Consider the following 23,582-nt stretch of genomic DNA (forward strand, 5'->3'; position numbering starts at 1 on the left):
TGGCAGTAATGGGCAGCATACCCAGCACAAACACCCAGGCAAGGATTGCATCCACCCACATAGTGAATGCAATTACATGATACAACCCCAATGGCAAGTATGTAAATGAACACATGTCCGTCACACACACATACACAATGGGTGCAAGTGAATGTCAAAACCCATATCATGACATGTATGAAACCAATGAGAAAATACCACAAGTGAAAGTAAAAAAAACATGTATTCAAGATGAAAAAGAAGTAAACAAATCAAACATACAACAATGGGGATAACAAAATAAATGGTCCATGTCCGAGAACAAATGTAAAAATCAAAAAAACAAAGGAATCCAAAAACAAATGTTGTCCAAAGCAATATCATGTCGAAGGAAAACAATGAAAAACCATTGCCTCATGGTGAACACAAATATTAATCAAAAAAATGTTTCTTCATAAAGCAAACTATACACAAGAATATTCCAGGGTCCATGAGCCCAACACCATAAATGAAACCTACTACTACCTAATGAAAAAAATATATACAGAAAAGTGGCCATTGTCCGAGCGGTCCAAAAAAATCTCAATAAATAAAGGAAACCTAACACTAACTAACTAAATAACTATATACAATGGCAGCGGGCAAGTCCTGCGGCTCACTCTGTAATGTTGCCGGCCAGGGCATCATCGAACTCCATGTCGATGTCCTGGAGGCGGGACTCTGTCCTGGCCCCGAGGTCTCGCAGGGATAACCCCATGTCCAGCTCAAACTCCCTGCGAGCCTCCTCGAGGCACTCAGCCCGCCTCAACGCCCGACGCATGGAGAACTCCGCCCTGACCATGGTGAGCCGCTCCTCTTCCGCCCGCTGCCACCTCCGCTGGACCAACTGCTCCCACACGGAAGACACTACCGTCCCAGGGTTCCCCTGCCCTCCGGCCGATGCCTGCCCCTCTGATCTTGATGGCCCCGAGTCATGATGCCTCCCAAGTCGAGCCCGCTGCTGCCTCCGACGCCACTGCCTCTGCCAGCACGACGGCATCCAGGCTGATGGAAACCACCGACGCCGTCGTGCACGTGCCCTGCCCGATGATGCCGTCACATCTTCCATCTGCTGGGGTCCAGTTGCTGTGTTGTCCACCCCTGCTGGACCTCCGACTCTCGACTGTGGCAGGGATGGGATCCCCACCGAGCTTGCTGCATTGGTCAGGGCAGGTCCACAGGGGGCCCTGGTGGCATCTGGGCCGGAAGACGGCAAGGAGAACGACTGGTGTATAGCCTGCACAGAGGAGGAGAGGGCCGCCAGATTGACCAACACATGCAGGAAACCCCCGAACATGGCCGATCCCAATTGGGCCACGTCGGCACGGTGCACTTCGTGATGACGTGCGTGCTCCTCCCGGGAAGCACGCACAGCATCACGAATCACAGCCGTGCGCATCGCGACCCCAATCAGGACCTTCTCCACACGGCCAGGGGTCCCCTCGTCCGCAGGTGGAGGGGAGTCAGGTGACATGGACATCCCCTCCACCTGCGGACGGGCCTGGGACGGGGCATCCCTGCTGGTGCATGGTGGTGCACTCACAGGGTCAGGGACAGCGACATGCACAGGCCCCTCCACGGTGACCTGTGCTGCCTCCTGCCCCTGGCCCTGGACTGCACCACTTGCACCAGCAGGGATGCCCCCACCAGGCCCCATGTGTGCCCCAGTGGCGGCCTCCTCCTCCTCTGTGCAAACCACCAACCTGGATGGCTCCTCACCGTCTCCCACCGTAGCAGGCCCCTGTGGGGGCTCACCCACCCCTTCCGCTGCAGCCGTGGGGGCATCCCCGCCGCCTTGCTCCACAGCGCCGTCTCCGCCCTCTTCTTCACTAACTGCTGCGTAGAGGGAGACAAAGAACACAAGCATCAGGGTACTGTACAATGGTCCCCTAGACAGGAAGCAATAGCAGATGAGCACCACTGTCAAAGTACACTTCCATCATGTCCCTCCACAACACATGGGTCAGTCCAGGCAAAACACACACAGTAACAGGCATGGTGCATGCCATGGGCATTTCCATGCATGTCCAATGGACTCTTGAAACATTCAATGATATGTAACTCACATGCATCATGGGTCATGCCTATCACATGCACACACTTTACCTCAGTCACATCCATCTGGCCCCATACACCCCAAACACAGCGGATACAAGGGTAATTTGGCTGCTTCACTGAATCTGTGCATTGTCACACACATGTGTCATGCATCCATGGCATGCACAAGTCACAGAAACGCAGGTCAGGCACACAGACATGGCTACCATATATGTACCAGGCATCAGCACCCATCCCTCACCCCCACCCATGTCCAGGAACAGAGACTGGCATGCTCTCATGTTTAAAATCTGCATAGGGCTCCCCATGTGGCATTTAAACACATGCAACAACCATGTGGTTCACACATCACTGGTCGCACATGCATTACCATGATGTCCCTGCACACATACATGCATACATGGCCTATGGCACACATACAGGCAAGTATCATAGAACCAGCACACCGCAACATGCCCTGTCTCACACAGTAATGCTTGGACACTTACCGCTCAACTCCAGACGGGTCTCCCTCTCAAGGATCTGGGCGTGGAGCGCTGGGCGTACGCGTTCCAGGACCCTCATCTGGATGGAACTCATGCGGCCCCGGCCCCCCTCCACGAGGCGCCGGGCCTTCACAAGGGTCCTGGACCTCAAGTCCTCCCAGCGCTTCTTGATCTTCTGGACGTTGCGGGTTGCCACCCCCTCCGCGTTGATGGCAACCACACAGTCGGCCCAGATCCCCTCCCGTCCTTCCTTGCTGGCGCGGGACGATCCAAAGAGGGCATCATACTGCCCCAGGACATGCTCCACCAGGACACCAACTTCGGTGGCAGTGAAGCTGGTGCCCCTCTGCCCCTCTGGCCTGGGGTTGCCACTGGTGCCAGATGTGGAAGTGCCCGACATGGCAACCCCAGAGGCAGGTGTGGGTGGGCAACTGGGTCCTGGGGCTGGGCTGTGGAGCGATGTAATCCCAGTCGGGAGTCTTCAGTTCCAGCAGGGGTGGACACAGCAACTGGACCCCTGCAGATGGCTGATGTGCAGGCACCAAATGGTAGGGCACAGTGGCAGCAGGCAGGCAGGCAGGCAGCAGCAGATGGCACGTGGGAGGCTGCTCGGGGCACTGGGGGGCAGTAACTCGGCCTTCTGGGCAGGAGCGTGGTCTTCCGTGTGTTATCGCGTGGCCAGCTTGATACGGAGTGGTTTGGCACGTGAAAATCCTGCACGTCAGCGTGAAATTCGAGGAAAGGCCCTTAGCGCGTAAGCGCGTCAGCACGCATACGCGATTCTATTGGACCAAAGTCCCTCAGCGCGTAAGTGCGTCTGTGACGTGACCCGCACGGGTGTTCCCCACACAGCACGTGATGACGGAGCACACGTGGAAATACTGCACGTCAGAGTGTCATCGCGTGTAATTGGACAAAAGTGCGCGTACACGCGATTGGCCTATGTATGTGTATTTCAGGGGTGCGCGGGCACTTACACACGCAAGTATGTCAGCGCACCTGTATCCCGTGGTGCGTGGGAATTTCCACACGCCATTGGACTGGGAACTGGATTCCAGGGGTGCGCGGGTCAAACGCCTGCCTACAACACGACACGCGCAAAGCATAAATTAGCGCACTTACAAAATAACAAGCTCAGACGCCAGGATGAACATACCGTTCCTAGCAGCAGTGGCCGTGGCCTACCAAAGGAGGAGGAGGAGGATAGTCAGGGCCAGAATTTTCACACCCAGAACCAGCCTTTTCGGGATGCCTGACGACCAGGTGTATGGGAGGTACAGGTTTCCACCACACATAATACTGGACCTGGTGAGTGAGTGGGAGGATGACCTCACATCACCCACCCTGTGCTCCCAAGCACTCAGCCCCCTGGAGAAGGTCCTCAATGTACTGCACTTCTTAGCCACTGGATCATTTCAGCGGACAAGTGCCATAGTGGGTGGGGTGTCACAGGCCACCCAGTCACGCTGCCTACACCAAGTCTTGAACATCATCACTGCACGCCCATCAGTCCGCAGGCACATATACCTGCCCAGAACACCTGCAGAAAGGCATGATGCCGCCCTGGATTTTTACGGTGTTGCACGATTCCCCAAAGTGCTAGGTGCCATCGACTGCACCCATGTGGCTCTACGTCCCCCCAGGGCATCTGAGCACATCTATAGGAACCGCAAGCACTGGCATTCCATCAACGTGCAGGTAGTATGTAATGCCAAGAGAATCATCACCTCAGTATATGCCAACTATCCCGGGTCCACCCACGACAGCTTCATTTACCGAATGTCCACCCTAAGCCGGGACCTAGAAGCCGGGCGGCATGGCGATACATGGCTGCTTGGTGAGTATGAATGCCACTGCACATGCATGCATGTTGGATACTGAGCAAGGTCACAACCCCACCAATGATACCAATCACCACCTCCACAGGGGACAGTGCCTACCCTCTCAGCCCCCACATGATGACGCCAATTCGGAACCCCACCACGCCACCCCAGGTAAGATATAACACAGCTTACACAATACAAGCCGGGGCATAGTGGAGCGCACATTTGGAGTGCTGAAGTCACGCTTTCGCTCCCTTGACCGTTCTGGCGGGCAGCTGTTGTACGCTCCCCCAGTAGTGTGCAGGATCATAGTGGCAGCATGTGTCCTGCACAACATTGCAACACGCCGGGGCCTGGCCGTGGACATGGTGGTGCCCCCCCATCCCCAACCACATGCACAGCCGCTGCGCATGGGAGGGGAAAGGGCACGGGGGGAGGCAGCCCGTACACAGCTATTGGCTAATTACTTCACATAGAAATCACACCCCTGTGGAGTGCACACTGCCCTGGCACATTCCATCTGACAATCAATGATGACTCAACCTGACACTGATCCTGAATGTCTGGAGAAAGAACCGTGAAAACCATATCAGCCTGAGATTGTTCACCTGGAAGTGTCACAATGTTTGCATCCCTACCCACACTGACACCACCAATGCAGTTTTGTGAAGTTACAAATTCAAGCAGCTGAAATGATTACCCACTTGCAAAATGCAACAAGAGGACAGTGCCATGTCAGCCAACCCAACCCCAGCACCGCCACACGACACACCGTGCCATGTCATGCTATTTGCACGTAAACAAAGTAATCCCCACAACATGACACTAGTGTCACAATGTACAGTGTCCCTATTAGAAACTTGCTACACCTGAAATGCTCACAGTAATGCCGGACCAACAACAAACTTGAGCACGTACTACCATTAACATGACATCACTAATGTATAATATTAGTAGTCTCACCACCTGGAAATGCCTGCACTCCCACCACTACCAACTGTGCAGTGTTGGCGCCTGTAGAGTTGTAGGTGCACTGCTGCCAACATGGACCACATCTCCAGACTAGAGGTCCTTGTGTAGACATGAGGAAGGGACCTGCAAATTGGGAGGTAGACACAGAAGATGAGTTACACATCAATGCAACATGCAGTGTACAACACAACAGCATTATGCACTAGGAATGTATACACAGTATTGACTACAGACTGCCCACACAGCTCATGGGAGTCCAACGTCACTGTGTAATTCACTGTCACTTGGGCACACCCTTTGCAAGCCCATGGAAACGGGAAGCAGGAGTGGTGTGTGTGACTCAAACCCAAGCATCTGAACCAAATACATTACAAGCCTGCATGTGCCCAGCCACAATGCAGCGTATGCCCACAGGAACCACGGAAGCCAACAAATCGTCCCAAAAAAATTGGGAATAAAAGAAATAAAAATAAAAAATAAAAAAAATAAAAATCAAAATCAAAAATGGCCATTGAAGGGCCCGGGGGGTTGGGGAGGCCACCCAGGAGGTCCGAGGACAGGATGCACACCAGAACCCACCTGCGTGGATCCTGGGAAAAAAAAACACCTCCATGGGCTCATGGCCCACACGGCTACCCTATTGTGGGAGTATCACTGCTGTCGCTATTATCACCCTGTGCAGCTGCATCCGGAGGTGGTTGCACTATGGGAGGCAGCCCACGAAAGGCCCTAGTCTGCTCCTCCATGGCTGCAAGCATGCGGGTGTGGTAGGTCTGGTTCTGGAGGATGAGTGTGCAGAGGTCCCCATGCAACAACTCACGGGATGCCCGGACCTCCGCCCTCGTTGCCTGCATCTCAGCTGAGAGCGTACGGGTGAGACGCTCCAGCTGCTGTTCTGTCCTTTGGTGTGTAGAAGCCTCAAGCTCTACAAGAGTCGTCCTGAGGTGAAGGAGCTCCTGCCTCAGGGCTTCCCTGTGGCCCTGGGACTCAATGGAGATGGCCTCCTGCAGGGTCGCCAGTGCCGCCCGCCTGTCCCTGTTGGACCCCAACATGTCCTCCCTGTGTGACTGGCAGATGGTGTCGGTTGCCTGCTCTAGTCGCTCCATCAGCCTTTCAGGGGGGACAATGGAAGTGGCCACCCTATCCATGGCCTGAGCCATCATCTCGGATGATGCTGCCTGTTGGGTTGCCATACCGTAAATGGATTGCTCCCATGCAGTATTGCCAGGTGCCGTACGGCCACCACGTTGGCGGGCACCACACCTGTCTGGGGCAAGACGAACTGCGCCTTGCTGTGCCGACACTGCCTGAGGCTGCAGGACTGAATTCCCCCTCTGATCTGCTGGCCCAGGAACAGGATCAGATGTCGCGGAGTGTGACCCTGCATCCGTAACCACCAAAGGCGTAGCTGCCAACACTGACATCCCCATTGAGGGTTCTGACCCTGGTGCAGGTGGGTGAGACAGAACAGAATCCCTCCCTGGAACACTCACCTGCGACGGCATGTAGGTCTCATCCGAATCAACACCTGAGTACAGCTCGGGGGAGGTGCAGCCAGAGACACCCCTTGAGAGCAGGACCTGCAGCACTTGTGGGTTCTCACCCACCACCACACCACGTCCCTCATTGGTGGTTGGTCGGCCCTCGGGCCCCTCCTGGGTCAGCACCATCTCCACAACCCCAGCAGTATCAGGTGCGTCTTCCCCTGCAAAGACATAAAAACAAAGAAATGGAAACAGGCATTAGCACCATGGCACACAATGAGGGCTGAGAAGCAAGAGAAAAAGTACTTGTTTGACACATGTCCCACATGACTAAAACCCTCCCATGCATGCAGCCTCACTGCGTATGAAGGGCAGGCAAATGGCACACACTGATGACACCAAGATTGAAGATGAACACATTTTCTGCATGCTGCCTGGCAGTGGCATCACACCTTGGCCTGTGATTGGCAGGTGAAACACACATGCCATCACACAGATGGCATGTACCATTGCTATTGAGTGTAGATGGAGAGGAGGGCAGCACCTATGCATACTGTCCAGTTCCCGCATGTAATAGCTTTTCTAATTCTAACAGGTCAGATTCTTCACCTGGAGCTGCCAGTCCGAAATGGTGCAATTGCACAGGGACATGTTTGAACAAATGATATCCAGGTAAAAAAGTCACTCAACTTTACCATAGCCATGTCAGACATGTGACTAGAGGACTGCGACATGCCTAGTAAAAGTGGTGGAATGGTAAATATCTGACTAAATGAACAGTGCTAAATTTTGTAACAATGTTGTGGCAAGGTGACACTTCAAGGGCAACTGGCGTGCAGTTGGACTACATGTCTACTGTTGGCAGAAGGGATACAGCTATGGCCAAATGCAGCTGCGCAGGATGTATTGCATGAAGCACATGGATGACCCATACGACTCAGGCGCACACACTCTCACCTGGCACACAAACAGAAGCCCTCACACACACCATGCACATTGATGACACACACATGCACGTGCACTCACCGGACAATGCCTCGTAATCAGGGAGATCTCCCACGCCTTGGATCTGTTCCTCCGTGACGTAGGTCCCAGCGACTGACTCATGTGGAGTGAGTTCCATGTCTACTACTGGAGACCCACCTCCAGTCACTAGAGTTGCGGCATGACTTGAGGCCAGCTTACTCTTTGCCCTGCGCTTTAGGTCATTCCAGCGCTTATAGCAATCATTGGCTGTGCGCCTCACGATTCCAAGGGCACTTACGATGTCCGCAACGGTCTGCCAGTGTGCCTGGCGTTGTGCAGGTGTGGTCTTGGATCCTGCAACAATGACCATCTCGTTGTCATGTGCCGACACATACTCGACAAGTGCATTCAGTTCGTCATCCGTGAAGCTGGGCTTCCTGGACGGGCCGGACTGTGTAGCCGTGTCTGGGGTATCAGCCTGTGCCGGACGAGCACTCTTCCTCTTCCGCTTGGAAGGTGGTGGTGATCCTGAGTGTCCTGCGCCGCTCTGGACACTAGGGGCAGGAGCCCTGGTGGACTCTGTATCAGGAGTGTGGGATTGCACACTCAGCATGGGAGTTGGTGCAGGCATTGGCTCTAGTGTGATGGTGTCAGGGGGAATATCAGCAGCATGGACTAGGACCGACACTGTCCGGGCTGGGTGTTTGAGGGCTGGGGTGGATGGAGCCGCAGCTGCCCCTGCAGCCTCTCCGCCCTGCCTACTTGGTGCAGCAGATGACCTTGCTGCCCCAGATGCACGTGGCATGGTGACATCAACGTGCACCAACGCACGTGTCATAGGCCTGCTGACCTGGAAGTCAGCCATGGAGTCACCCAGGTCTGGTGCCACAATGGGCTGGTCCAACAAGGGCTGAGCATGGATGGTGTCAGCCACATCAGCCTCAACGGGAGGGGGGGGGATTAAGGGTGCCCTTGACTGGTCCTCCACACATGGGGGGACAGGCTCACCCTGCAAGTAACGACCACGTCCCCTACCGGATCCACCACGGCCACCACTTGTGGCTCTTCCACCTTTGCCACCCTTACGGAATCCTCGCCTCCCAACCATGGCACTGATGTTGATGTGCGTATGGGAGTGGCTGTCAAATATTGTCCTGGGCAATTGGGGGTCAAAGGGGTTGGGTACCAGATGGTAATTGTACCCTAGTGCTCTTGCAAGGCTGATTGTAACCCCTGGGGAAAGATGACGGGTCACGCTACGCACAGGAGCCCCAAAAAAGGGAGATGACGTGCACGCAACCCCTCCTAGACCACGTGTGCAGAAAGAAAAACCTGCACTACGCTGTGGCACCCAGTAACACAAGAATGAACGTATGCGTGTCACACGCAGCCTAGAATGACCTCTGAAGGGGTAGGCTACACACGGGGCAAGCACAGATGTTAGATACGTGCGTGACTCACCGTCTGCCAGGTAAAAGAGCGTGAAAAAGGAGCGCGTTTGGTTGGCAACACCCCCGCCAAAAGAAGATTTCTACGCTGTCTGAGGTGACAGGACAACAGTAGAAGGGAACACTGTTTGAGGGAACAGGCTCAGGTAAACCAGTAAAAGAGAAAAAAGACAAAAATCTGTCAGAGGTAACAGGGAATACGAACTTGAAACGCCGTAAAGTAAATCGCATGTGAACCGACAAGAAGTACAGAATTCACCCACTCGCTCTCCACGAAAAGCACGTACAAGGAAATGGTGTTCTACGCGTACCTTTTATACAGGCCCACACGTCCAAGACACTTACGCGGCGTGTACGCGCTAGGGCCATTTCCACCAATTACACGCTTTGTCACTTCTGCGTGTACGGCCATTTCCACCAATCACACGCGATGAGACTCTGACGTGCAGTCTTTCCACGTGTGCTCTGTCATCACGTGCTGTGTGGGAAACACCCGTGCGGGTCACGTCACAGACGCGCTTACGTGCTGAGGGCCTTTGGTCCAATAGAATCGCGTATGCGTGCTGACGCGCTTACGCGCTAAGGGCCTTTCCTCGGTTTTCACGCTGACGTGCAGGATTTTCACGTGCCAAATCACTCCGTACCAAGCTGGCCATGCGTAAGCACACGGAAGACCACGCTCCTGCCCAGAAGGCCGAACTACTGCCCCCCAGAGCCCCGAGCACGCTCCCACCTGCCATCTGCTGCTGCCTGACTGCCTGCTGCCCACGTGCACTGCCATTTTCTGCCTGCACATCAGCCAGGGGTGCTGTTGCTGTGACCACCCCTGCTGGAACCGAAGACTCCCGACTGGAATTCCATCGCTCCACAGCCCAGCCCCAGGACCCAGTTGCCCACCCACTCCTGCCTCTGGGGTTGTCATGTCGGGGCAAACACCATCTGTGACCACTGACAACCCCCGGCCAGAGAGGCAGAGGGGCACCGGCTTCAGTGCCACCGAAGTTGGTGTCCTGGTGGAGCAAGTCCTGGGGCAGTATGATGCCCTCTTTCGAAGTTCCCGCGCCGACAAGGAAGGACGGACTCGGATCTGGACTGACATCGTGACTGCCATCAACGCGGAGGGGGTGGCAGTCCGGGACTTACAACATGTCAGGAAGCGCTGGGAGGACTTCAGGTCCAGGACCCTGAACAAGGCCCGGCGCCTCTTGAAGGCAGCGGATGCCAAGGGGCGCCGGGGCCACTTGTCGGAAGAACAGATGGGGGTCCTGGAACGCATATCCACAGCGCTCCACGTCCAGGTCCTAGAGAAGCAGACCCGTCTGGAGTCGAGCGGTGAGTGTACATGCATCCTGGTTGTGAGCAGGGCGTGTGGTGATCATTCGCCATTGTGCCGGTTGCACATCTGTTTGTATGGGGTGGAGTATGGCTGGGGGTGTACAGGGCCGTGGGGCTGACACATGCGAGGGCTGTAATGTGTGAGACATGGATGTTGCTTGTGTGTGTGGGCTTGCATGGCAAATGCAGTTGTGCATGCACACATGTTTGGATGAATGTGTATGTAAGTAGACATGTCCGTGATGTCAGGCATGTATGTTGTTTTCGACTGCATGTATGAGCACTGTGTACATGTGCATGTGTGTGTATTTGACAAGGGTGCAACAGTGATGCAACATGGATGCATGTGACAGCGGTATGTGGAAGCCTGATTGGCAGATGTGACATGGATGCCCGTCTGAACAGTGCGACACTTGGCAGAGGTGTAGACATGCATGCAAGTGTGGTGGTGTGTGTACATGTGTGGTGCACTTCCTGTGTTGCATGTGATGTCTGGCTCCCCTTTGGCTGCTCATGCTGTTGTATGTGTAGGGATGGTGCTGGCAGTTGAGATATGGCTGTGGTATGGCTCATGTGTGCCAGTTGCAATGACATGTGTGTTGGGGATTGTGATGACATGTCTGAGGTTTGCCAATGCCACTCATGTGCAACTGTCATGCGTGTATGTGTCCATTGTACAGTGCCCTGATGCCTGTGTTTTGTTTCTCCCTGTCTGCAGCGTCAACTGATGAAGAGGGCGGAGAAGGTGCTGTGGAGCACAGCGGCGGGGATCCGACCGCCAGCCGGAGACGCAAGGCCCGGCTCCCCTCCCGTGTTGTCATCTCGTCGGGGAGTGAGGAGTCCGGTGCCACGTCCCAGGCCGCAGCTGCCGGGGGGAGGTCCAAGAGGCGAAGGTTGCAGTTGGACTCCTCGGCAGCAGAAGGGGCAGCTGGGACCCCACAGGGCCCAACAGCGGAAGATGGCACAGAGTCATCCAGGTTGGTGGGGGGTTTGGTGGAGGAGGGGGCCGCGCAAGCACCAGAGACAGGGTCTGGAGGTGGGGATCCCACTGGTGCTAGTGGTGCAGTGCAGGGACAGGAGGCAGCACAGGCGGCCGCGGAGGTGCCTGTGTGCAATCCTGTCCCCGATCCTGTCCCTGCATCATCTTGCACCAGCAGGGATGCCTACGTCCAGACCCGTTTTCAGGCAGGGGATGAGCTGACGTCAACTGGCCTTCCTCTGCCTGTGGACGTGGCCATCCAGGTCCGGGTTGAGCCTGTCCTGGCTGGTGTGGCGTTGCGTCAACGGGCCATGCGAGGTGACCTGCAGTCTTTTCATGGAGAGACTGCACGTCATCTCGAATGGCTCGTTGACCACGTCAGGCTGCTGGGACAGGTCACCCATGCCGGATTCCGCTGTCTGATGGGGCTTGCTCCGACCCCCTCCTCAACTGGACCCCCTACGCGCCAGTCGTCCTCTGTGCCATCTTCCCACCCATCAGTCACCTGGGTGCCCTGTGGAGCTGCCTCTGACGGTGCGGCCAGGCTGGTGGAGGAGGCATCCCTGCCACAGTCGGGAGTCGGAGGTCCAGCAGGGGTGGCCACATCAACAAGTGCACCCCAGCCGGCGGAGGATGTGCAGGCAGCAGGAGGCAGTGCACGGGCAGAGGCAGAGCAGCAGCAGCAGCAACATGGTGGGAGACATGAAGGCTCGGGGCTTTCGACATCGGAGGGGCAGGCATCGGCCGGAGGGCAGGGGGACCCAGGACAGAGAGTGTCTTCCGTGTGGCAGCGGTTGGGCCACACCATAGGTGCGGAGCGGCGGTGGGCGGAAGAGGCGCGGCACACAATGGTCAGGGCGGAGAACTCCATGCGGAGGGCCCTGAGGCGGGCCGAGTGCCTCGAGGCAATCCGCAGGGGGTTGGAGGAGGACACAGCGTCGTCCCTGCGGACCCTCGGGGCCATGGAACTGGACCGCCTCCGGGACATCGAACAGGAGTTCGATGATGCCCTGGCCGGGACACCACAGAGTGAGCCGCTGGACTTGCCCGCCGCCTTTGTATATAGTTCTTTAGTTTTAGGTTTCCTTTCGTTCTTATTATGATTTGGAGTCGACGGACACTGCTCCACTTTTTGTATATAGTTGATATTTAGGTAGGTTTTTTAGGAGGTTTCCTTAGTTCAGTTGGGATCATGGACCCTTGTTATTTTTGTACATAGTTCTTTGTTGCATGGAGAGTTTTTTACATTTCACTTTGGACACAATTTTTTCGGATTTGGATTTCCAGTTTTGTGTTTTTATGCGGACATGCAGCTTATTTTTTCACATTTACATTGTAGTTAGTTTTCTTTCTTTAGCATTCTTTATTTCTATACATTTTTGTTGCCATAGTTCACTGTGTGGTTTCATCCCATTGGTTTCATGCATGTCATGTTGTGTGTTTTCCCATTCAATTGCAAAAAATGTGTGTGACGGACATGGGTTCATTAGCTTCATGAACATTGGGGGTGTAACATGTGATTTCCATTTCCATGTGGGTGAATGGGTTACTTGGTAGGGCTTTTTGGCTGTGGAGGCTGACCATTACGCACATGATTGGGGATTGTGAGGACCTGGTGCGGGCTGGCCATGGTGGCAGGGGGGTGGGGGTGGTGGGAGACATGAGTGGGGGCCTGGTGGAGGGTGACCCTGCACTGCCGGGGGGTGGGGGAGGTGGGAGACATGAGTGGGGGTCTGGTGGAGGGTGACCCTGGATGCTGGGGGGTGGGGGTGCAGGGGGACATGAGTGGGGGCCTGGTGGAGGGTGACCCTGCACTGCCAGGGGGTGGGGGTGCAGGGGGACATGAGTGGGGGCCTGGTGGAGGGTGACCCTGCACTGCCGGGGGGTGGGGGAGGTGGGAGACATGAGTGGGGGCCTGGTGGAGGGTGACCCTGGATGCTGGGGGGTGGGGGTGCAGGGGGACATGAGTGGGGGCCTGGTGGAGGGTGACCCTGCACTGCCGGGGGGTGGGGGTGCAGGGGGACATGAGTGGGGGCCTGGTGGAGGGTGACCCTGCACTGCCGGGGGGTGGGGGAGGTGGGAGACATGAGTGGGGGCCTGGTGGAGGGTGACCCTGGATGCTGGGGGGTGGGGGTGCAGGGGGACATGAGTGGGGGCCTGGTGGAGGGTGACCCTGCACTGCCGGGGGGTGGGGGTGCAGGGGGACATGAGTGTGGGCCTGGTGGAGGGTGACCCTGCACTGCCGGGGGGTGGGGGTGGTGGGAGACATGAGTGGGGGCTGCCCATGGTGGCAGGGGGGTGGGGGTGGTGGGAGACATGAGTGGGGGCCTGGTGGAGGGTGACCCTGCACTGCCGGGGGGTGGGGGTGGTGGGAGATATGAGTGGGGGCCTGGTGGGGGCTGCCCATGGTGGCAGGGGGGTGGGGGTGGTGGGAGTCATGAGTGGGGGCCTGGTGGAGGGTGACCCTGCACTGCCGGGGGGTGGGGGTGGTGGGAGACATGAGTGGGGGCCTGGTGGGGGCTGCCCATGGTGGCAGGGGGGTGGGGGTGGTGGGAGACATGAGTGGGGGCCTGGTTGGGGCTGCCCATGGTGGCAGGGGGGTGGGGGTGGTGGGAGACATGAGTGGGGGCCTGGTGGGGGCTGCCCAAGGTGGCACGGGGGTGGGGGTGGTGGGAGACATGAGTGGGGGCCTGGTGGGTGCTGCCCATGGTGGCAGGGGGGTGGGGGTGATGGAAGACATGAGTGGGGGCCTGGTGGAGGGTGACCCTGGATGCTGGGGGGTGGGGGTGGTGGGAGACATGAGTGGGGGCCTGGTGGAGGGTGACCCTGGATGCTGGGGGGTGGGGGTGCAGGGGGACATGAGTGGGGGCCTGGTGGAGGGTGACCCTGCACTGCCGGGGGTGGGGGTGGTGGGAGACATGAGTGGGGGCCTGGTGGGGGCTGCCCATGGTGGCAGGGGGGTGGGGGTGGTGGGAGACATGAGTGGGGGCCTGGTGGGTGCTGCCCATGGTGTCAGGGGGGTGGGGGTGGTGGGAGACATGAGTGGGGGCCTGGTGGAGGGTGACCCTGGATGCTGGGGGGTGGGGGTGCAGGGGGACATGAGTGGGGGCCTGGTGGATGGTGACCCTGCACTGCCGGGGGGTGGGGGTGGTGGGAGACATGAGTGGGGGCCTGGTGGAGGGTGACCCTGGATGCTGGGAGGTGGGGGTGTAGGGGGACATAAGTGGGGGCCTGGTGGAGGGTGACCCTGCACTGCCGGGGGGTGGGGGTGCAGGGTGACATGAGTGGGGGCCTGGTGGAGGGTGACCCTGCACTGCCGGGGGGTGTGGGTGGTGGGAGACATGAGTGGGGGCCTACTGGGGGCCCACCACCCCCACCCCCAGCAGTGCAGGGGCAGCCTCCACCAGGCCCCCACTCATGTCCCCCTGCACCCCCACCCCCCAGCATCCAGGGTCACCCTCCACCAGGCCCCCACTCATGTCTCCCACCACCCCCACCCCCCGGCAGTGCAGGGTCACCCTCCACCAGGCCCCCACTCATGTCTCCCACCACCCCCACCCCCCGGCAGTGCAGGGTCACCCTCCACCAGGCCCCCACTCATGTCTCCCACCACCCCCACCCCCCTGCCACCATGGGCAGCCCCCACCAGGCCCCCACTCATGTCTCCCACCACCCCCACCCCCCGGCAGTGCAGGGTCACCCTCCACCAGGCCCCCACTCATGTCCCCCTGCACCCCCACCCCCCAGCATCCAGGGTCACCCTCCACCAGGCCCCCACTCATGTCTCCCACCACCCCCACCCCCCAGCATCCAGGGTCACCCTCCACCAGGCCCCCACTCATGTCTCCCACCACCCCCACCCCCCTGCCACCATGGACAACACCCACCAGGCCCCCACTCATGTCTCCCACCACCCCCACCCCCCTGCCACCATGGGCAGCCCCCACCAGGCCCCCACTCATGTCTCCCACCACCCCCACCCCCCTGCCACCATGGGCAGCCCCAACCAGGCCCCCACTCATGTCTCCCACCACCCCCACCCCCCTGCCACCATGGGCAGCCCGCACCAGGCCCCCACTCATGTCTCCCACCACCCCCACCCCCCGGCAGTGCAGGGTCACCCTCCACCAGGCCCCCACTCATGTCTCCCACCACCACCACCCCCCTGCCACCATGGGCAGCCCCCACCAGGCCCCCACTCATGTCTCCCACCACCCCCACCCCCCGGCAGTGCAGGGTCACCCTCCACCAGGCCCCCACTCATGTCTCCCACCACCCCCACCCCCCTGCCACCATGGGCAGCCCCCACCAGGCCCCCACTCATGTCTCCCACCACCCCCACCCCCCGGCAGTGCAGGGTCACCCTCCACCAGGCCCCCACTCATGTCCCCCTGCACCCCCACCCCCCGGCAGTGCAGGGTCACCCTCCACCAGGACCCCACTCATGTCCCCCTGCACCCCCACCCCCCAGCATCCAGGGTCACCCTCCACCAGGCCCCCACTCATGTCTCCCACCACCCCCACCCCCCGTCAGTGCAGGGTCACCCTCCACCAGGCCCCCACTCATGTCCCCCTGCACCCCCACCCCCAAGCATCCAGGGTCACCCTCCACCAGGCCCCCACTCATGTCTCCCACCACCCCCACCCCCCGGCAGTGCAGGGTCACCCTCCACCAGGCCCCCACTCATGTCCCCCAGCACCCCCACCCCCCAGCATCCAGGGTCACCCTCCACCAGGCCCTCACTCATGTCTCCCACCACCCCCACCCACCTGCCACCATGGGCAGCCCCCACCAGGCCCCCACTCATGTCTCCCACCACCCCCACCCCCCGGCAGTGCAGGGTCACCCTCCACCAGGCCCCCACTCATGTCTCCCACCACCCCCACCCCCCTGCCACCATGGGCAGCCCCCACCAGGCCCCCACTCATGTCTCCCACCACCCCCACCCCCTGGCAGTGCAGGGTCACCCTCCACCAGGCCCCCACTCATGTCCCCCTGCACCCCAACCCCCCGGCAGTGCAGGGTCACCCTCCACCAGGCCCCCACTCATGTCCCCCTGCACCCCCACCCCCCAGCATCCAGGGTCAGCCTCCACCAGGCCCCCACTCATGTCTCCCACCACCCCCACCCCCCGGCAGTGCAGGGTCACCCTCCACCAGGCCCCCACTCATGTCCCCCTGCACCCCCACCCCCCGGCAGTGCAGGGTCACCCTCCACCAGGCCCCACTCATGTCCCCCTGCACCCCCACCCCCCAGCATCCAGGGTCACCCTCCACCAGGCCCCCACTCATGTCTCCCACCACCCCCACCCCCCGGCAGTGCAGGGTCACCCTCCACCAGGCCCCCACTCATGTCCCCCTGCACCCCCACACCCCAGCATCCAGGGTCACCCTCCACCAGGCCCCCACTCATGTCTCCCACCACCCCCACCCCCCTGCCACCATGGCCAGCCCCCACCAGGCCCCCACTCATGTCTCCCACCACCCCCACCCCCCGGCAGATGCATTGTTGATCAGTAGTGCAAGGTGACATGTGGGTTGGCTGGGGGGCATGCCCATGGTAAATGGGCTGCCTGCGGGACATGTGCAGGGGTGCAGGGTAGTCCCCCGTGGTGTGGGCTGCCTGCAGGGGCCGTGGAGATTGTGGAGCGTACACCTGGGAGGACCCACACGGCCAATTCACGTGTAGTACTCCCCAGAACCCCTGAAATACACATTCCCTGCTGGTATCGCGTGTGGAACTTCCCGCGCACCCCTGAAATACACGTACCCTGCTCGCACTGGGACTATCGCGTGTGGAACTTCCCGCGCACCCCTGTAATACACGTACCCTGCTCGCACTGGGACAATCGCGTGTGCAACTTCGCGCGAACCCCTGTAATACACGTAGCACGCTCCCCCAGGCCCAATCGCGTGAGAAAGTTCACGCTAACCCCTGAAATACACGTAGCCCGCTCCCCCAGGCCCGATCGCGTGAGTAAGTTCACGCGAAGCCCTGAAATACACGTAGCCCGCTCCCCCAGGCCCGATCGCGTGAGAAAGTTCACGCGAACCCCTGAAATACACGTAGCCCGCTCCCCCAGGCCCGATCGCATGAGGAAGTTCACGCAAACCCCTGTAATACACATAGCCCGCTCCCCCAGGCCCGATCGCGTGAAAAAATTCACGCGAACCCCTGAAATACACGCAGCCCGCTCCCCCAGGCCCGATCGCGTGAGTAAGTTCACGCGAACCCCTGTAATACACGTAGCACGCTCCCCCAGGCCCGATCGCGTGAGAAACTTCACGCGAAGCCCTGAAATACACGTACCCTGCTGTAATCGCGTGTGGAACTTCCCGCGCACCCCTGAAATTCACATACCTTGCTCGCACTGGGCCAATCGCGTGTGGGACTTCCCGCGCACCCCTGAAATACACGTTCCCCGCTTGGCGTTTGCTGTTTGCCAGCCCGGTGAACTGGTCCAGGGTTAGCGCAGCCCATTGCAATGATTTAGCGATTTTGATGGCTTTTCCTTGCGCGAGGGCGTTCTTCGGGGCGTTACTGGCGCTGCCGCAGGGTCGCTGCGATTCTCTGCGCCATGGCTGGTTTGGGAGCCTAAAATCCATGAATACGCTGTGCGCGGAAATCGGTTTTAGCGCACGTGCCTGGCGCAGACAATCGCACGCGGACACTCTGCGCCAGCCGCTTGCGACACTTTTCTGCGAAATTCTATGAATTACCCTCATAATGTCATGTTAGTTAATATCTTCCCATTTGGTAAAACAGTCACACATATATCAAGCACATTATTGTTTTGGAACTGCCAAATGCAGTGGACTACCACATGCTATTCGCAAAAGAAGAACAACATTGCTTATACATACTCGAACACACACTGAAAATCATCATTCGTAAATGAGTCCATTATAAATTTATTGTTTAAGACAAATTTAGAAAATTTAAACAAGGAGAAAAATAGAGCATACAAGTGTAAATTACAATTCATCACTGCATGATCAGCTTAGTCCATTTCTAAAAACAGTATCATCTGTACGGGGTTAGTTTGATGAATGAACTGACTTAATTAACTTAAGCAGTATAACGATACTCGACTTCAATATTTAGTGAGTCGGTTGTCAAATGTCGACATGTTTCGGCCCTTCTGGAGATTAAGGCACTATCTCTAGTGTCTCTACACCCAATGATTTTTCGGCCTTCTTCAGGACAGACAATTTCTTTTAGAGCAGATGGAAAAACTCCTTTCATATACCCCAACAAGTTAGCACAATCTAAAAACAAACATACACAGTTGTGAGCAACAATGGTTCTCTAGTTCCGAAAATAAATAATTCTATCACATACATTATACTTTTCCTAATAATCACAAATTCATTCCAAAACATTTTTATCAACGATGGGATTTTCCGTTTAACATCAGTCTAAACAGCATATAATATTTTTACCCAGGGCACACCAGACAACATATACCACCAAGCCTTAACTTACATCCTGGATGGACATGAGCTCCAAAACCGGCTCAATCATAGCCGTGATAGGTCATATTTTCTTATATTCTTGTTTCTTATGCGACAGGTATTCGCAGGTCAACCCTTGTTCTTTCACAGTACCCAGCCTATATTAGGAACCTGTATACAATAAGGAAAGCAATTTCCTTATTACATGTTTTAACTCAATTGGCGACATGTCATTGAATTCTTTTTTTGTCGAATTCATAGTTGTTTTTTATTATTATTATTATGAAAAATGGGTTGCTTAATCTCGGTTCTTTACAGATTGAAAATTGCCACAAGCACGAAATATACCGACATCAGTATTTAGTGCATCTTTCCCAAATAACAAAGTTATACCGTCTGTCATAGTTATCACTAAAACAGCTTTTTACAAGCGTCTTTAATTCAAAATATTGAGCCCTCCATTATCACTCACTTGTATCTGTGTTACGGGACATGTGCTCCAGCACTTGTTAATTAGGCGCTCAATGGTGCATTCGTTTGGCCTTCAAAACGCTACACTTTTCATGTCTCAAGGTGACCTCTTGAGCAATTGCCTGCAAAATTGTAAAAAACCAGGGCTGTTTAATTCTGCTCAAACGAAGAAAAGACCTTGTTGCACAATGATAGCTCACTTGCAGCATAGTGAGTAACGGAGCTAACAAATACCCCGCTTCAGAAAAACGTCAGCTGAATAGCAAGTGCGCTCATCACAAGAGAAACTAGGCGGTAAAAAAGCGTCTCAACGCTAGCCAGAGTTTAGCGGAGCACGTCTAATTCATAACAGGGACCCTCAGCCTCATTTAAATTCGGAGCGGCTTACCTCATATGTGCACAATCCTCAGCGCCAACACGGAGCACGACATCCGAAAGTTCGTGTTTCTCGCGTTCGAGTGTCTATTTTGCTTTTTTATCCCCAACGTGGCAGTCATGTGATCAGAACACGTGAGTGCACCAGCTGCTGGATTAATGGGGCAGAGCTTCTTGTTTACATACGCCGTACCGCCATGTCGACAGATACTATCTGTAACGGTGTACTATGTCGATTACACCTATTGATGTTCTATTTACCGGAGGTAGACTGGTTCACACTATATTGATTTTATAGAACCTAAGCGAAGTTTTTATTTTTATTTTTTTATTTATTTAAAAAAACGTCCAAAGAATGCACCGTAGACACCGCAGTACAGTACCCACTCTACCCACCGCCCGCCGTCAGCTGACAACCGACAGCACTTCCAAAAGCACTTCTCCAAATGCGCGCGCGTGAAATGTGCGTGCCCCAGTGCTTATAAGGGATTCTGGGTAAGTGGGAGGAGCTTAGGGTACAAATCACTATAGAAAAGAATAAAAAGAATATAAATTACTACTTTTGTTATTGTCCATAGACTGGTTTGAAGCCCTTTTCACCAGAGAGTAATCAGCTTACTGCATAACGTGATAATGTCCAAATATGTTTCCAAGCACGGTTTCACAAAGAGATCTGGACTCCCCAGCTGACATGACAGCACTTCCAAAAGCACTTCTCCAAATGCACGTGCGCCAAATGCGCGCGCCCCAGTGCTTATAAGGGATTCTGGGTAAGTGGGAGGAGCTTAGGGTACACATCACTATATAAAAGAATAAAATGAATATAACTTACTACTTTTGTTATTGTCCATAGACTCGTTTGAAGTCCTTTTCACCAGAGAGTAATTAGCTTACTGCATACCGTGATAATGTCCAAATGTCCAAATACGTTTCCAAGCACGGTTTCGCAAAGAGATCTGGCCTCCCCAGCCGACAGCACTTCCAAAAGCACTTCTACAAATGCACGCGCGCCAAATGCGCGCGCCCCAGTGCTTATAAAGGATTCTGGCTAAGTGGGAGGAGCTTAGGGTACAAATCATGTGACGATGTCCACATGTCCAAATAGGTTTCCAAGCATGGTTTCACAAAGAGATCTGGCCTCCCCAGCCGACAGCACTTCCAAAAGCACTTCTCCAAATTGATTCCCTGACTCAATCTCTGCATGAGGAGTTGTTGGCCTCAAGGGCCCTCCACCGATAGATGTCTGCCTTGCAGGAAACTCTAATAATGCGGCTGGAGACATCCTGGGTCACCATGCATGCTGACTCTTTGGCCACTGAAAAAATCCATCATCAGGACCTTGTTGCAATTGGAGCCCTCATGTATGCATCCCTCTCACGAGTGGCCATAGTCAGGCTTTGGCATTGAGTGGTCAGAATGCAACATCCCACGATCCACCAAAGGATGGGGCCTCCAACAGAACGTAGGTCATGCCATTGGCCCTGTTCCCACACACCCCTATCCTCTTTTGACCACCGGCACCAATTCTTCGAGCACTCTGGTGTCAATGAGCCTATGGAGAGAGCATGGATTGTGTTCCTTTGATTTTTCCCTCCTCCAAGGTGTACTGTTTTTTTAAAATTTGTTAGTACTCATGCCCGGGTCATTGTGCTCTTGAGGGCAGTGACTCACCTGCTCATGTTACTTGGCACATTTTCAAGCTAGGGGACTGGACATGTGGCCATACTCAGTGGAGTCAACTGACATGGTGTTGTTGACTGATACAGCTGAACATTCCATTCAACAGTGATGTGTATGAGTTCAGTCTGTAGGACACACTCCTTTAGCTGGTCCAACGAAATGTCCATTGTAATTTCATGTATCTTGCCTCATCCGGTGTCCATACTCTCTGAAAGGACACGTCAATCACCTTATTTCCACCAAGTCCTTATTTCCTCTGCACCAATGCAGAGGCCCAGATTTAGGTGGAGATGGTGAAAGTGGGACGGACCAGCACAAAGACCTGTGAATCGGAAAGACACATTTAGTGTGCAGCGAAGTGTATGTTTGTGGCACTGTCAGTTTGCGCTATGCTTACCTTTTCTAAATCAGGCCCACTGTGTTCTGTTGTTGCTGGGATATAACCTTACATAGTGTTGTTAACCATGCCAAGCATCCTCTTGAATTCTAATATGTATAGTGGGAGTGTTGTTGTGGTACTGTTGCTATTAATGCACCAATGTCCTCTTTTTTATTTTTCCTGTCTCTCTAATTCTTTTCAGTGGGAATTGATGTATGTTCTTCAGTTATTATGCCATTCACCTTAGTACTTGCTTCAGCACTTAATTCAGCTAACCACTTCCTAGAATTAGCAAACAAATTCACCATCTCAATGCATTTAGTGAAGCTCTATTTTTTTTTCATCAAACATTTTATTGATTTTACATACAAAGATAAACATTGCAACAAATGAGAAAGCTTTGTGAGAAGCTCTCTGATCCCAACTCACAAAACCAAACACTCTAAAGGGGGGGTCACAAAAAGCAAAAGCAAAAGGCAATGTTAGTTGTCACCTCAGTAGTCTCTACACAGTTACAATACATTCCCAAGGTCAGACAGATTTGGTGGGGCAATGAACAGGTTAACGGGGATCTTCCAAATTTTGCCAAATTTTATGTGCCTTGTCAGGGCAACCTCGTCCAGTGTACACTCTGTGCTCCATCGCAGCGCATATATCTATATCCGTGGCCCATTGTTCAAAACTGGGTGTCACATCCGATCCCCATAGTCGCGCTATGTTCCTCTTAATAACTGGTGTGGTGGTTGACAGAAACAGCTTCTCGTATCGTGACAGTTCACTTTCATCCTCTACCCCTAACAACAAAAGCTTTGGTTCCCTGGGGATTGTTTTGCCCATGATCTTCGGCAGCTCGTCACAACATGCCTGCCAATATTAGTGTATGTGATCACACTCCCATAGTATGTGGAAGAAGGTGCCTTCTTGGCGCTTGCAACGCAGACATTGTGAGTCTGATACCTTACCCCAGCGGAAAAGAGTCACTCTCGGATAGTATATCCGGTGCAGGATTTGGAACTGGATGAGTTTGAGTCTGGATGAGATAGCTATCTCCCGGGGATACATCAAAGCAGCAATCCAGTCCTCTGCTTGTATCGCCCCCACATCACGCTCCCATTTGGCATTCGAGCTAACTAATTCAGTCATAGCAAAGGAGGTGATAGTGTTATACATGACCAAGGTGACCTTATGTGTAATCTGTTCTGAGACTATGTTGCATTCCATCGGGGTGCATTCGGGCATATCACTCATGGCAGGGAGGTGAGCTTGCAGTGCGTCACTTATCTGAGTGTAGTGGTACTGTTCCGTGGGTGGGAGAGAGAAGCGGGATGCTAGACCGTCAAATGGAATTATTTTACCTTCCTGCACCACATCCCCGATTTTTGCTATCCCATGCATCATCCAGTTGGGCCATCTGGGGAGTTTGTTTATTTCTGGGAGGTTCCTATTGTTCCACAGCGGCTGTATGGGTGTCAGTTTTTTCTCCCATCCCATATACCTGTGCGTTTCCACCCAAATTCATGGCATATGCGATAGCATGGATGGGGGAACAGCGTGGCCTACCTTGCGGTATAAGTGTTCCAGAGGAGGTTTTGTAGGATCGCCCTTGATCATCGCTCTGATGTGCGGCAGTGATGTGTCCCCATGCAACAAGTCA

The sequence above is a fragment of the Ambystoma mexicanum genome, chromosome 7q (assembly GCF_040938575.1).
Source record: "Ambystoma mexicanum isolate Mex_15411 chromosome 7q, UKY_AmexF1_1, whole genome shotgun sequence".
NCBI lineage: Eukaryota > Metazoa > Chordata > Amphibia > Caudata > Ambystomatidae > Ambystoma > Ambystoma mexicanum.